The 16,000-nt window shown below is 46.2% G+C and overlaps 1 long non-coding RNA gene across 1 annotated transcript in view; it reads right to left on the reverse strand.

The window, feature by feature from the left end:
• LOC127008909 (uncharacterized) overlaps positions 1-16,000 on the reverse strand; it is a 34,395-nt gene that overhangs the window by 4,280 nt on the left and 14,115 nt on the right. Inside the window, exons 2-4 of the long non-coding RNA XR_007761451.1 lie at positions 1,474-1,702; positions 725-812; positions 375-465 (exon numbers count right to left, since the gene is read on the reverse strand). This is a non-coding gene — a long non-coding RNA (uncharacterized LOC127008909). The remainder of the gene's footprint in view (positions 1-374; positions 466-724; positions 813-1,473; positions 1,703-16,000) is intronic.

Genomic DNA, 16,000 nt, shown 5'->3' on the forward strand with positions numbered 1-16,000 from the left:
AGATGATGTATTGTCTGAAGCTTGACTAGAGGTTGAACCATGTGTGTGGAAATGTGCTTACATGTGCATTTCCCAACTGTATGTATATGAATTACATACTTAGATGTTTGGACTACACAAACCCTATGGTTCAGATTAGATTTGCCCCTAAACATAAATGTAGCTATCAAACAGCCCCCCATGATGCGTGGCTGTCTAGTCTGTTTCAAAATAAATGTGTTGCACCAAAATAGTGAATGTGGAAGCCAATTCCATGATTGTACAACACTGGAATTAACAAAGGAATGTGGTATAGTCTGAATATATTTGCTGATATGTTATGAAATATCTGTCCTCTCTACACACAAGCACCAGTCTCCCTTCAGGTCACTCACCTGCTGGCTCGGTAACATGATGAGCACGCCACGTCAGGTGTGCCAGGAGGAAGGTTTGCTCTCACTGCTCCTCGCCAGCGACAGCAACGTCCTGCAGGTGGATATCAAAGGGTAGATTACTGTGTCAAATACTACTACTAATTAGTTACTTTAGTGGTCATTATATCTATCTACCTATACAAATATCTTTTTTATCATTTAGTTTTGTGTTCCCTTGGGGTCAGTCCTCACTTTAGAAAAAGAACCCACACTGAAAAGAAGTAATTAAATAAGTAAATTCAGTGTGAACACTAAATCAATACAACGTAACATCTTTCATTATTTCAAGGCAGGTTAATATTCATACCCACCCACGGGGAAAGGCGACCGGAGAAGCTAATGGGGAGACACCCTGTCCCTGTCTTGCTCTATGCATGCCCAGTGTCATCACGATTGTACCTGAAAAAAAAAAAATGTATATATCACAAAAGGTAGGAGTGAAATCTAAAATAATCCCTTCATTTACTGTACAGAAGGGAGGCTACTACGCTTAATATTTCTAAATGATGATGGTGTTTATGTAGATGTGTAAATGGGAGGGGGTCAGAGGGAAAGGGAAGGATAAAATAAATGTGGAAGTGATGGGGGTAGAGGAAAAAGGGAAGGATAAAATAGGTATGGGTTTAATGTATGAGTTGGTGGATATTAATGTGGGTGTAATATATAGGTGGGTGGAAGTGATGGTGGAAGGGGAAGTGTAATGGGGGTCAAAGGGAAAGAGGGCAAGGCGAAGTATATGTTAGGGACTGGTAAAGGATGAGTCTGTATCGTGGACGGGGACTTGAAGGGGGCATTGGTAACTATATATTAAGACTGTGGGAGGGGGGGAGGTAGGGAAGCTAAAAATAAAAAAGAATGGTATATATGGAGGTCAGTATTGTGGCTGGGGGGTTAAAAGAGGACATTCATACCCACATACAAGACAAGACAATACGTTCATGTGTGTACGCCATTGCTGTGTGTACAACCAGACCACGTACACACACACATACACACACATTCAGGTGGTGACACGAACTCCTGGCGCCTCAAACCTCATCCACCATCTTGTTCAACGTACGAGACTCCGATTATTATCCACCAATGGCAGCGCGGCGTGTGGAGGAGCGTCAGGCAATCACATCCCCTTCTAAACTACGCCCCGCCCCTGTTTGGTCCACTTGGAAGCTCTGGACCAATGGCGGGACGGAACGGGACGAGTCGGGGCGGGACGGGGTTACGGGTGAACGTCTCCTGCATTGAGTCCGTCCCGTCCAGTCCGGTCCGTGTGGCGGGCTGGCGGCGGGTCACTGCAAGGGTCAGGAAGGTATCAAGTCGGGCCCGTCCATCCATCGTGGTCTCTATTTAAATTGGCGGCGATTTGGTCAACACGAGGAATGTGCGGTGACAGCCCGGGAGGTGTGTGTGTGTGTTGGGGGGGGGGGGGGGTATGTGTGTGTGTGTGTGTGTGTGTGTGTGTGTTGGGGGGGGAAGCTATGTGTGTGTGTGTGTGTGTGTGTGTGTGTGTGTGTTGGGAAGGGAGCTATGTGTGTGTGTGTGTGTGTGTACCTACAGAAGACAGGTCAAAGGAAAAAAAAAAAAACTCAACTTGCTGCTCAATAAAATGAAATGAAAAATAAACAACGAGAAGAGGGCAAAAATACATCAATCTAATTTAGTTTCAAACGTGTCTCACTTAAATGTCCTATAAATTACCTGTAACAAACACGAATTAATCAATAAACACTTCGATGCTTGAACAAAAAATACTGCAATTATATCAAAACAAATTTTCTCGCTATTAATCTCAAGTAAAAAAAAAAAAAAACTAGATGTAATTGAACATTGCTTCGTATCCATAAAGTTATAATAAAACTTGGAACACTAAATGAAAAATAATCTGGGAGGAGCATGCAGTCTTTATAATTCCGCATAAGTGTAATATTGCTCTAAAATTTACCTTCTTATACAAACCCACAACTGTAAACGTATATACTCATGTTTGAATTATCATTACGGTATTTAACCCGGTAGCAGCGACGGGCCAAATTTGTGGCTTTACCGTGAAGCAGCGACGGGCCAAATTTTACCCATGATATAGACCCCCAAAAATAGATGATGCATAAACTGATCACAAATGCGTTGATATATATTATGAAATGGTTTGCGTGAGTGGTGATTTTTTCTCATTTTTCTCGCTTAGAGGGGCCATTAAGAAACATGATCCCCGCAGCTATCGGGTTAAAATCAAACCATGCTACACAAGAATCTACATGTCCCTCCTCTTTTTCCTCCTGTTCCTTCCTGTTCCACCTTTTCCTTTTGTTGTTTTCGTCTTCCTTTTCCTTCTCTTGATATTGATTTTGTTTATATATTTATTTTTCTCCACTTTACATGTTTCTTTAGTTTATTGTTTCTCAGTTAATTAAGAGCGATTTATTTTTGTCAGGGTCTGCTAAGAAACTGAATCCACGCGAATCAATCCACACGAAACAGCGAACAGAAATAAACGAGAAAATAATCCAAGGGGGAGAAAAAAGACCCAAAGGACATCAACGAGGGTGAGGAGATGAAAAGAGCTGCCAGAGAAAGGGAGAGAACACGGGGACAAGGGAGGAGAAAGGGGGACGAATGGGGCCTGGAGAAAGCTGTGAGGCAGGTAAGAACAGGTAAATGAAAAAGGGGGAGGGAGGAACAAGGGGGGAGATGGGGAAGGAGGAAAGATTAAATCGATGAAAATGAAAAGGGAGAAGGGAGGAAGAAGGGGCGAGATGGAATTGGGAAGATGGGGGAAGGGAAGAAGGATCAAATTGGCGAAAATGAAAAGGGGGGAGGGAGGAAGAAGGGGCGAGATGTAATAGGGAAGATGGGGAAGGAAAGAAAGATTGAACTGACCAAAATGAGCTTGAGGGAGAGTGGGAGGAAGAAGAGGAGGAGGAGGCTGGGGAGTTAGAGCAAAGGATAGGAGAGAGGGAGGATGAAAGGGAGCGAGAGAAGGAGAGAGAAAAAGGAGTAGGAGGAAGGAGAAGAGGAGGAGGTTGGGGAGGGAGATAAAGCAAAGGATAGGAGAGAGGGAGGATGAAGGAAGAGAGAAGGAGAGAGAACCAGCGCAAGAAAGATGGGGGAAGGAGAGAGAAAAAGGAGATGAGAAGCTGTATAGGGTTGGAGAAAGGGAGGGAGAGGCAGAGGAGAGAGAGGAAGAACTTTGAACAGCTAGAAAATATGGGGAAGTATGAAGGAAGGGTAGATAGGGAGGCATGACAGGGGTATGGGAGGGAGAAGAGGAATGAGGATGTAAGGGAAGTGGAGAAGAGAGGAGGGAAAGAGAGTTTGGAGTTACTGAGACACGGAGGAGAAAGAGAGACGGAGACAGAGAGAGAGGGAGAGAGAGCGAGGGAGGACTGGGGCAGGTCAGGAAGGTCAGGGCAGGTCACGGAGAGAGCAGGCAGCATGATGGATCGGGTCGGGTCGTGACAGCTGGGCCAGTTCACCGCCGCGACGCGATCTCCCAGCCTCCCCTCCACGCCTCGGCCTCCTCGCCCTCCCACACACGGCCAGCGATAGCGAGGACACGGAGCTACGAGACACACCAACGAGACACATGCACGAGACACGCCAATGCAGAACACGACACAAATACGACTTCAGATTTTTTTTTTACAGCAAGGGAGGCAATTCAATGGCAAAAAAAATGAAAAAAATAACGAAAAAGCCCATTAGTCTCTGCTCCGACGAAGGAAAAAAGAACGAGAGGCCACGAGCGAGGTGATGTTAGTTAGGAAGTATATTTTTAGTACCTTGGAATAGGGTGACTTAATTCCTTTACTATGGGTGACGGGAGTAAAACTATATTTTAAATGGTGCCTCAGATTTACCTTGATACAGTCTCTCTTTTGTTACTATAAGAACGTATACGTGTTGCAGAAACGGACACTGAATACAGATATGAATAAAGTACACGGAGCTTAATTGAATAGACGGGTTAGAAAAGTACATGAGATTCTGAATATGTAAGAATAAATGCAGAAAGTATAGAATTGACATTGAGGATGGGCATGAGATAAAAGAATGTACCTACACACACACACACACACACACGAAAAAAACTCAAAATACTGAATATCTGAAACACCCACAGTCACAGGATAACCCAACATGCACATAAGGTGATGCATGCGAGATATTATATGACCATCACCCTCCCTAACCCCCTCTCCCCCCCTCACACACACACACACACACACACACACACACACACACACACACACACACACACACACACACACACACACACACACACACACTCGGCTGAAGGGTAGTATGACGTGGTGTGGTGTGTGGTGCAAAGCTTAAACATGAGCGATGAGGTTGACGAAGAAAAAAAGAACAGGCGACATGATAAAACAAAACAAAAAATGCCGGAGCTACGTTTTTGGCCTTCCCTCGCTGTTCTCCCATTGTTGTATTCCTTGTCCTGCCCTTGTTTGTGTTATTTTATGTTGTATACTCGGTGAATCTTATTAAAAATGCGCATATCTTTGGGGGCGTTAAGAGGTGGTTGTGTTGATTGTAGCAGTAGTGGAGGTAGTGGTGGTGGTGTTGGTGTTGCGAGTCTTGGTGTTTGGGGGTTCTTAATGCGTATATATTTGGTGATTCTAAGTGATGGTTGTGGTCGTTGTAGTAAATAGTGGAGGGGGAGAGGTAGAAGTGGTGGTGGCGGTAGCAGTAACGGTATAGTGGTGGTGGTGGTAGTCACAGTGGTAGTGGTGGTGGTCACTGTGGTGGTGGTGGAGTCAGGTCACATGATGGATCACTCCCGGGTCAGGGTCTGTCTGTCTTCACCTGTGTCACACCTGTCCCCCGCCCCTGCGCACCCCGACACCCGCGTTACGCCGTCGGCCGCTCGGTTAACAGGAGACGCCGACGGTGAACGGTAAAGGCGTCATCATCGTTAATTGGCAACACTCTCGTCATCGTCATAATTATTTTTTTACACTATTGAAATCAGTCAAAGGCCAAAGAAAAAACAATGAAAAAAAAAAAAACCCCGTAGCGTATCAATCATAAATCTCATTGTTACTGTATTGTCATCATTATCAGCCGCATCATTGTCACTAATTATCATCGTAGTTTTGGCTGTGATGATCTTTTTTATAATTATTACTATGACCTCTTCGCACACTACTACAGAAGAAAAATTGTAAACCTCATATTAGTGAAAAAAAAAATCCCACAAATAAAATAATCAGTCTCGTGAATACTCTCAGAAAGTTATTATTTACGAATGAAGAAGCAAACCTGTAAGTCAAGAGAAACACACTAAATTAAATATCCCCCAAATAAAAAAATAAAAATCCAATTGCTCTTCTATAACTTACCATAATCACCAAAAAGAATTAATCTCCGTGTTTCTCATCCCCACGTGTAATATAAGCCAAGGTCTCTCCCTCCCTCCCTCTCCTTCCCTGCCAGCTCTTCCTCGTCCCTCCCTCATACCAACACACCCCCTCCACGCCTCTTCGTCCCTCCGTCAGAGAAGCGTGGCGGCTCAAGGGCCCTCCACGTCACTCCCGGCCCGGCCAAGACACTCTCCTCGTCTCGGCCCTGACAGATAGAGAGAGAACTGACGAGGCCGCGAAGAGAGCAGACGAGGCAGACAATAACTCACTCCTGACTCTGATTGTCCGCGAACTTGTCTCCGATTAGTCTTGTGGTTGAGTTCGATGCTGCGAGTATAAGTGACGTAAAAGCAGTGCGTAAAAGGGTCATTGATGTACGCACTCTCGGTTTTGTGTAGATAATAGCGTAGTTGATGAGGAGATATTGATGCTTTGTTATGAGGTTTAGTTGTGATTCATGGATGCGACGTTGATTCATCTCGTCCGCTGTTAAGGTTAAGTGGGTCAGTGTTGCTTAAGGTATCTGATAACCTACTTTTCTCTTCGTACTCTTAATCCTCCTGACTTTTCTCCTCCTCCTCCTCTTCCTCTTCCTGCTCCTCCCCAACCTTCCTCCTCCTGTTGCTGCCTCTCTTCCTCCTCCTGCTGCTGTTTCTCCTTCTCCTCCTCCTCCTCTTCCTGCTCCTCCTCCCTCTTCTTTCTGGTCTTATTTCCTGCTACTCTTTCCTATATATACTACTCCAGTTCCTATTACTCCTTTCTATTACTCCTTCCTACTTCTATTTCCTACTTTTCTTTCCTACTCCTCCCTTCTACTCCTCTTCACCACCACCATCACCACCACCACCACCACCACCACCAAATTCTAAAGTCCTACAAAAATGAAAACTACGGAAACAAAACTGACTCAATAGTTCCCTCGTGTTTGTGGTCGCTGGTCGTCACCTGAACACTACTAATGGGCGGGCAGCTCCTGATGAATGGGAGGGCTAATAGGGAGGCCACTTGTGTCTGAGGTGGGCGGGGGGAGAAGGGGGTAAAGGTGGATGGGGGTACGAGGAGGGGCACGCTGGGAAATGGGTCACAGCACCATTAATCAAGAAGTCACAGGTGTAGGGGCAGGTGAAGGGGGAGGGGGAGGGGGAAGGGGGCTGTGGAGGGAAAAGGGGGAAAGGTCACCTGAATTTGACAGTTTATAGGCCTAATATTTTTTTTTTGGCTGAACAGTTTGAAATGATGAGTATGATGATGATAATGATGATGATGATTATAATCCATTTAAGAGAAGAATATCAATATCAAATAAGGCAAAAAATAAATGAAATTAATAGAGACGAGACTCACAATTCATCTTTGAGCAGAGCCTGACAAACAAACAAACAAACAAAAAAATCGCTCTTAATTAACCGAGAAACAATAAACTAAAGAAACAAGTAAACTGGAGAGAGAAAAAAAAGACACAAACACAAATAAACAAAATCAATATCAAGGGGAGGAAAAGGAAGACGAAAAACACCAAAAGGAAAAGGTGGAACAGGCAGGAACAGGAGGAGGAAGAGGAGGGACATGTGGAGGAGGAGGAGGAGGACACCACGCACTCCCTCCCGTGAGAGTCTTCCATCAAAACCATCGACAGGACCTCTTACCAGCCTCGCGCGGCCCGGCATCCCGCGCTCGCCGCCTCGATATACCCTCCTCTCGTCGCAGCCACACGCTTAAATACACATTGCTTACACTCGCCCGTGCTCACATAGATAGAGACGACGGCCGCCCCAGCCCTGCCCCAGCCCAGCCTCCCCCACGGTCACCACGGAACGACACAGGCTCATCACCCGTTTGCGCCTCGGTCTTGGGGACTTCGAGGTGTGTCTGTACAGGAAGGAAGGAAGGAGGCAGATGGTCTGGTCCGTCGGCGTGTCTTTGTAAAGGTGTTTGTTCTGTGCTTGACACTCGGTTGTGCTGGAGGATGGAACAGAGATTCGAATGGCTATTTACTATCTTTACTCTTTATGACTCTACAGGATAAGTTTGATGGTGACTAGCCGATGGGGGTAGGGGGAGGTGCGGGGTTAGCCTAGCCCGCACTTTACCACACACTCTCAACACCTCTCGTTTCCTCTGCAGCCGCCACTACCCTATAGGCTAATTTCACGTGGAAAACTATAGCGTCGATTGCCACCATTGGTAACGATCAAAACAAACAAAACGACTGTGAAAGCGGCCCTAGATGACGGTGAAATGTAAGTGGCAAGCATGTATATGGACGTCCAGGTAGTGATGATCTGTTTCTCCCCGGCAACTGAGTCCGGTTCCTGTTTGGGTTGTTTATACGATTCCAATCAAACTGAACTATTATGTGGAGTCGAAAGATTGAATATATGAATAATTTTTGATTGGCATGGGGTAACATTAACAACTGCTCTGCTAATAGTGTAAATAATTATCACCAATGAATAAGTTTACCACAGTGGCGTCTAGCTGATGTTTAGTTTTATTTAGGAGTTCCGGCGTTGAGTGCTTCTGCGAGTAACCTTTGGAACCTAAGTCTTCTCAGATGTCACAACGCATTCACAACTAAATATTCCGACGTCCCTGTCTTCTGGTATGACAAATGCTTTCAATTTATTCATTCTTACCTCTCTGTCTTTTGGTGTAACTAATGCTTTCAATTTAAAGGCGGAGAAAATGCAAATATGATCAGAGAGCTAGTGCAAAAAATATCAATGAGCGAATTATCGCTTAGTTTCGGATGCCGCACCTTTCGCGAGCCGCTGATTGGTGGAACTGTTAAGTACTTCCAGTCTTTTAGGTGACAAAAACAAGCTCGGGGACCCAAACCCTCGTGAAGCAATTTGTCTCGACTCCTGAAAAGTTTACACCCTTGTCGCAAGAACCGGGAAAGTGGGGGCAAACTTTTCCGGGAGGTGTACCCTGAGCCTCCACACACACACCCAACACGGCGGGTGACACACAAACACACTAATGCGGGAGAGAGTGAGACAGCGACGCACCGAAAGAGGAATTCGTCGTAAGAACTTATCCCGCTGAGGTGACCATGCTGTCTAAGTGCTTCCCGATGTAGGTCGAGAAAAAAAGTCAACGATCAACTTTTTGTATATGTATTTCTTCTGCAAGTGACTTTAGAACTTATTGAAATTAGTATTATTGGATTAAATCATACTTGGAGCGTGGCCGAGTGGTCAGCGTGCGGGCGTTCGATTAATTAAGCACCCTTCCGTAACTTGATACCAATGTCTTTTAATTTTCGCGGTGTTTTATTCTGTACCAAAGCCTTTATATCTGAACATAGAGAGGAGAATATTCTTAACGATCTGAAATAATTATCTAGCGTGGACAAGGTTCGAGTCCCACCAACACACGCTGATTTTTCAAACTATATGTAGCCGAGTGGCGGGAGATTATACCCACATGCTGCCCAGACCTTCAACCAACCCGAACTTCAGCGACTTCGGTCAAGAGGAGCACCGGGGGGCAGCATGAGCAAGCAAGAGTCATACATCACGGCAGCGACTATAAATTAAATTAGCCTGCGACACTAACGGGCTGGGGGCGTCGAAGAGGCCCCACAAGACAGCCTACCGCGCGCAGCACCTAAAAAAAAAAAAAAAAAAGTTTGTCAATGTATCACCAGGGTCATAAAACTACCAACGGAAAGCACCACGACTCCCATGAAAGTCTTGTTAACTGTGTGTGCCTGGGCGCCAAAATACTTATGAATGCCCCTTAGAACACTCCCCCCACTCCCCTGGCGTGTTCCTCCTTTCGGCCGCGTGGTCAGGTCAACCCCGCCAGCCAGGTCGCGTTGCATTAATGACCTCGATTACTGGGCCCATCCGTCACCACCCTGACACCGCGGACGCCGGCCAGGCCCTCTGTGCGCCGCGTCCCGCCGTGAAAAGGTTAACCCCGCCGGAAATTGGTCGAGTGAGTGAGAACGTCTTGGCGGCGGAAGAGCTATACAACAACCGTACCCAGAAAACACTGACACGGTAATTGGATACTTCATTTTCGAACAACAAAACATGGAAGAGAAACAAAATACAGTATATGAGTTCTGGAAAATAAGGAAAAAGTCAATTGTCTACTGGAATCCCTTGTTCGTGTTCTGGCTCTTGATTTCCTTGTCAATGTATAGGGCAGCCGGCCTCTTGCAGACTCCTTACATTCTTATAATATATGTTCATATGTTCTAAGTCAGAGATAAGGAGACGGGAGGAAGGGAGGGGGAGGGGGAAGGAGAGGACATAAGGGAGATGAGAGAGGGATAGAGAAGTTACCAAGAACGTGAGGAAATGACTGCAAGAATTTTACTATCTATTTCGGCCTTTGGAAGGAGAGAATTGACGTGAGAGATGAAAAAGCGTCGGGGGAATACGATACGTGAGATCATTTAAACACGAAAGCAAAAATGAAAAAAAAAACAATAAACTACTCTAAAACTTGTATCTATGTAAGTGAAAACGAGGTAGACAGACGGATGGGGGTGAGGAAAGGTGCTGAAGAAAGAGGAAGGGGTGATGGAGGGGGGGTGTAGGGCATAAGGAGCAGGAGTGTGACCTCGCCTGACCCCGGGTGAGGATGGCACATGACCTTGATGGATTGGCCGGAAGCTGATGCCCACCTCACCTCCACCTGCAACAGGATGGGAAGGGCGAGGAGGGGAAGGGCGAGGAGGGGAAGGGCAAGGGGGGGAAGGGCGAGGATGGAAAGGGCGATGATGGGAAGGGCGATGATGGGAAGAGCGAGGAGGGGAAGGGTGAGGATGGGAAAGGTGAGGAGGGAAGATGGGTAGAGGAGGCAGGGAAGAGAAGAGAGGTAGAGGAAATGAAATGAATGGAGAAAGAGGAAAGAGAGAGGAGAGAAGGAAAGCGAGGAACAAGGAGAGTAAGGAACGAAACAAGAATCTATAGGGAGGAGGAAGGAAGAAGATACATAGGAAAGACAGGAGAGATTGAGAATGAGGGAAGAAATGGATGGACAAAAGCAGAGAGGAACCAGAGAAGGAATAATGAAGCGAAGAATGAGAGAAGGAAAGAAAGAAGTAAAGAAGAGATAAGAAGGGAGAGGAAAGGAGGATGAAGGGAGCTTGAGAATGAAGGAAGAAGAGATAGATAGACAAAAAGCAGAGAGGAACCAGAAAAAAAAATGAAGAGAGGAACGAGAGAAGGAAAGATAGAAGGAAAGAAGAGATACGAAATGAGAGGGAAGGAAGATGGAAGGAGCTTGAGAATTAAGGAAGAAGAGACGAATGGGCGAAAGAAGGGAGAAAGAGAAGCAGGAGCGGGAAACAAGCGACGAATCAGGGAGGAGAGGAGGAGAGAAAGAAAGAAGAGACAGAGGGAAGAGGGGAAGAGGAAAGGCAAGAGGAAGGGAGGGAGGGAGGGAGGGCAGTAGGCATATAGCACAGTAAGGCTCCCACACACACATTCTCCCTGAGTGAGGGGAAAACAAGTCCCCGATCCATCGTGGGCTGTCAATGGCGCCCCTCCCTGTACTATGCAAGGCAGGGAGGAGGAGGAGGGAGAGGGAAACAGGGTGAGACAGAAAAGGGAGGAACACGGAATGAGGGAAACTGTGGGGAGGGAGGAGGAGAGGGAGAGGAGGATATTGTGTGGGGAGGAAGAGGGAGGAAGGGAGGAACACGCAAGGAAGGAAACAACGGAGGGGAAGATAAAAGGGTAGGAAGGAGGAAAGAAGAAAAGAATGGAAGAAAAGGAAAACAGAGAAGGGAGGAATAGGGAAGGTGGCATAAAGGGAGGGGAGAGAAGGGAGGAACACGCAAGGGGGGACGTAAGGAAAGAAGAGAGGGAGATAGAAGAGAAAGGAGGAGGAAAGAATGAATACAACGGGAAAAGAGAGCAACAGGGAGGAGGAGGAAGAAGAGAGAGCAACAGAGAGGAGGAGGAAGAAAAGAGAGGAACAGAGAGGAGGAGGAAGAAAAGAGAGGAACAGAGAGGAGGAGGAAGAAAAGAGAGGAACAGAGAGGAGGAGGAAGAAAAGAGAGGAACAGAGAGGAGGAGGAAGAAAAGAGAGCAACAGAGAGGAGGAGGAAGAAAAGAGAGCAACAGAGAGGAGGAGGAAGGAAAAGAGAGCAACAGAGAGGAGGAGGAAGAAAAGAGAGCAACAGAGAGGAGGAGGAAGGAAAAGAGAGCAACAGAGAGGAGGAAGAAGAAAAGAGAGCAACAGAGAGGAGGAGGAAGGAAAAGAGAGCAACAGAGAGGAGGAGGAAGAAAAGAGAGCAACAGAGAGGAGGAGGAAGAAAAGAGAGCAACAGAGAGGAGGAGGAAGAAAAGAGAGCAACAGAGAGGAGGAAGAAGAAAATAGAGCAACAGAGAGGAGGAGGAAGAAAAGAGAGCAACAGAGAGGAGGAGGAAGAAAAGAGAGCAACAGGGAGGAGGAGGAAGAAAAGAGAGCAACAGAGAGGAGGAGGAAGAAAAGAGAGCAACAGAGAGGAGGAGGAAGAAAAGAGAGCAACAGAGAGGAGGAGGAAGAAAAGAGAGCAACAGAGAGGAGGAGGAAGAAAAGAGAGCAACAGAGAGGAGGAGGAAGAAAAGAGAGCAACAGGGAGGAGGAGGAAGAAAAGAGAGCAACAGAGAGGAGGAAGAAAAGAGAGCAATAGAGAGGAGGAGGAAGAAAAGAGAGCAATAGAGAGGAGGAGGAAGAAAAGAGAGCAACAGAGAGGAGGAGGAAGAAAAGAGAGCAACAGAGAGGAGGAGGAAGAAGAGGGAATAAGAAGGAAAGGAAATAAACAAGATGGGAAAGAAAAGAAGAGAGGAAAGAGGAAAACAGGGAAGTAAAGAACGTGGGAAAATAAAGGAAAAAAAAACCTAAGAGGAGGAAAAATACTCGACAGGATGAATTAAGAGCAAGATTTGAGAATAAACAGAAGAACAAAAGACGGGGAGAGTTTTAAGGTGACAAACAATTTATTCACATTCATAAAGAGCAACACGCACACACACACACACACAAAAAAAAAGAGGCAACATAATGACATAGAGAACGAAAAGGAAGATTAACACAACAGATTATATGACCTGTGTGTGTGTGTGTGTGTGTGTGTGTGTGTGTGTGTGTGTGTGTGTGTGTGTGTGTGTGTGTGTGTGTGTGTGTGTGTCTGTGTGTGTGTGTCAGCGTGACCCCCCAAACCCGTGACGCCAGACTGTGATGGATCGCCGCGGGAGGATGTGGCAGATGTGTCCCCTGTCACCCTGTCACACCCTACACCCTGTCACCCTCTACGCAGATTCCCCTCCCCCGCTACACACCCTACACACCCTGCACATACTTCGCCTCCTGTCCACAAAGCACCCTGCCACGTTACACATCCCACGCTAGTACACAGCCTCCCCTGTCACACCCTACTCCTTTTGCAGCTTCCCCTACCATACCCTAAGCTTTTGATAGTATCCCCTGCAATCTCTACACATCTTAACCTCCCTGCCATACCGTATATAAATGTTCTATGCTTTTTTGTTTTGTTTATTTGGTTTTCTTTTGTGTTTCTGTGATAGTGGATAATTTTTTAGGGTGCTGATTTGTGTTTTTTGTTTATGTATTTGGAGTGAAAACAGAAAAGAAAGAGGAAAAAGATAGCAAAAGGGGGCTACCACAACACACGAATTAATAAGCACCGACGATATAGAGGGAGGCGTACTACAAGGGGTCAGGATAAAGGGAACAGCGGGAGGAGGAGGAGAGGGCGTGATGGATGATGACCTCTGGCTACCCTACACGTGCCGGGGCGGGGTCACGTCAGGTCACTGGGGTGCAGATAAAACTTCCCTCGCCCTTGTCTGATGAGGGAGGAAAGAAGGGAGAGAGGGAGAAAGAGAGTGGCTAAGGAGAAGAAAACAGCAAGGGATGAAAAGGGGGAGGAATAAGAGTAATAAGACGAATAAAAGGAATAAGAAAAGGATAAAAGAAAATCAGAGGAAGAGAAGAAAGAAGGGAGGAAGAGAGGAGGCGAAAGAGGGAGGAAAAGAGTGAAAAGAGGAAAGAAGGACTGGAAATAGGGAGGGAGAAGAGAGAAAGGTAAGGAATGAGGAGGAGGAAAGAAGGACGAGAGAAAGGAAAGGAGGAAAAATGAGGAGGAGGAAAGAAGGACGGGAGATAGGGAAGGAGAAAGAAAGGGAGGAAAAGAATGAGGAGGGGAAAGAAGGACGAGAGAAAGGGAGGAGGAAGAATGAGAAGAAAAGGGTCTGTTTGGGGGGGAAGAAAAGCATAACAAAAGAAAATTGGAAAAGAGAGAGAAAGAGAGAAAATGAACACGTCAGAAATGAGGATAATAATAGAAAAGAAAATAATGATAAGGAAACAGGAGGAAGGAAGGAAGAATAAAAGGAGGAGGAGGAGGAGGAGGGAGAGGAGGAGGGTGAAGAAAAGGGGGAACCGAGGTAATATTGGTAACATCCTTAGAAGGGAGAAAATAACCCGGGATTACGAGGGTGAGGAAAGGGGGAAGGAGAAAGGGAGGTGGAGTAATTATGTAAGGAAGGGAAGGGTTGAGGTCTTGCGGGGAAGGGAAGGGAAGGGAAGGGAAGGGAAGAAAAGAAAAGGAAAAGAGAGGAAAGGAAATAAAAGGGAAAGGAAGGGAGGGGAAAGGAAGGGAAGGGAAGGGACAAGAGGGAAAAGAAAGGAAGGGAACTGAAGGGATGGGAAGGGGAGGGAAGGGAAGGGAAAGGAAGGTAAGGGAAAGGAAGGGAAGGGAAGGGTAGGGAAGGGAAATAAAGGGAAGGCAAGGCAAGGCAAGGGAAGGGAAGGGAAGGGAAAAGAAAGGAATACACAAAAATGGAAATGACAAGGGAAGGGTGAAAAATGAAAGACAGGTAGAAAGGTTAGAATGTTGAAAATGGACCGCGATTAACGTAGAACAAGAAAAAGTGAATGAAAGTATGCAGGGAATGGAGTATAAAAAAGCACGTAAAGGTAAAAATAAATAACAGATACGGGAAAAAAGGAATATAATGATAAGTGGATAAGATAATGTCGTTGAGGAATGCAATAGATAGAGGTGGTAGGAAACAAGGAAGGAAAGATAAGAAAATCGTGTGATGGGAAGAGAGAAAAGTTGGAGGAGGAGGAGGAGGAGGAGGAGGAGAAGTCTTTAGCGAGAAACATCATTGACAGAAGGATGAGTAATGAGGTTTATCATTAACAGCTGACCACCAAGACACCCAAACACACACACACACACACACAGACACACACACACACACGTTCCTTATATGTGTGCGTGTGTGTGTGTGTGTGTGTGTGTGTGTGTGTGTGTGTGTGTGTGTGTGTGTGTGTACGCAGGTGTCTTTCCATCCTTCGAGGTGATAACACAGCTTGGTTTGGGAACACCATCACATGATAACACATTCGCTCCAACTCCCAACCACTCCCCCCACCCCGTCCTCAGCCTCCCCTCCTTCCCTCCCACTTCCCTCTCCCTCATCCCATACACAGCATCTATTACTTTTCCCCTTCGTCTGTCTGTTCTTATTTTTCAGTTGGCATCATCATCATCATCAGTGGTAGTAGTAATAGTAGTCGTTGTTGTAGTGGTAGTAGTAGTTGAAGAAAGGAGTGGGAGCAATGGTAACAATAGCAAAAATAAAATGTTAGTGATTGTTTAGGTGTTTTATATGTAATGTCAGATGATGATGGTGGTGTTGTTTATATTAGTGGTAGTAGAGATGAAGATGGAGAAGGTGATGACGGAACTGGTAATGTTAGAGACAGTGATGCTGGAGATGGTGGATATGGTGATGATGGTGGAGATGGTGATGATGATGGTGATAATGGAGATGGTGATATTCGAGATGGTGATGATGGAGATGGTGGTAATGAAGATGGTGATGACGGAAATGGTTATGGATATGATGGAGATGGAGGTGCTGGTGCTGGTGATGATGCAGGTAGAGGTGTTGGTGGCGGCGTGAGTGGCGGCGCTGACAAAGGGATGAGTGATTCATTACTGCTTATCGGAGTTATACAAAATAATCCCTCGCTGAGCACCTTGATTGACACCTGGACACGGCACTCCCTCCCTCCCCCTCCCCCTCCTCCTCCTCCTCTCCCTCTCCTCTTCCTCCCCCTCTCCCCTTCCCTTCTTCCTCCTCTTTCTCCTCTTCCACTTTCTGCTCTCTCCTTCTCTTCCTCCCATTCGCCTCCTCCTCTTTCTCTTCTTCTACTTTCTCCTCT

This window comes from Eriocheir sinensis, chromosome 39 (assembly GCF_024679095.1).
Source record: "Eriocheir sinensis breed Jianghai 21 chromosome 39, ASM2467909v1, whole genome shotgun sequence".
NCBI classification, from domain to species: Eukaryota; Metazoa; Arthropoda; class Malacostraca; order Decapoda; family Varunidae; genus Eriocheir; species Eriocheir sinensis.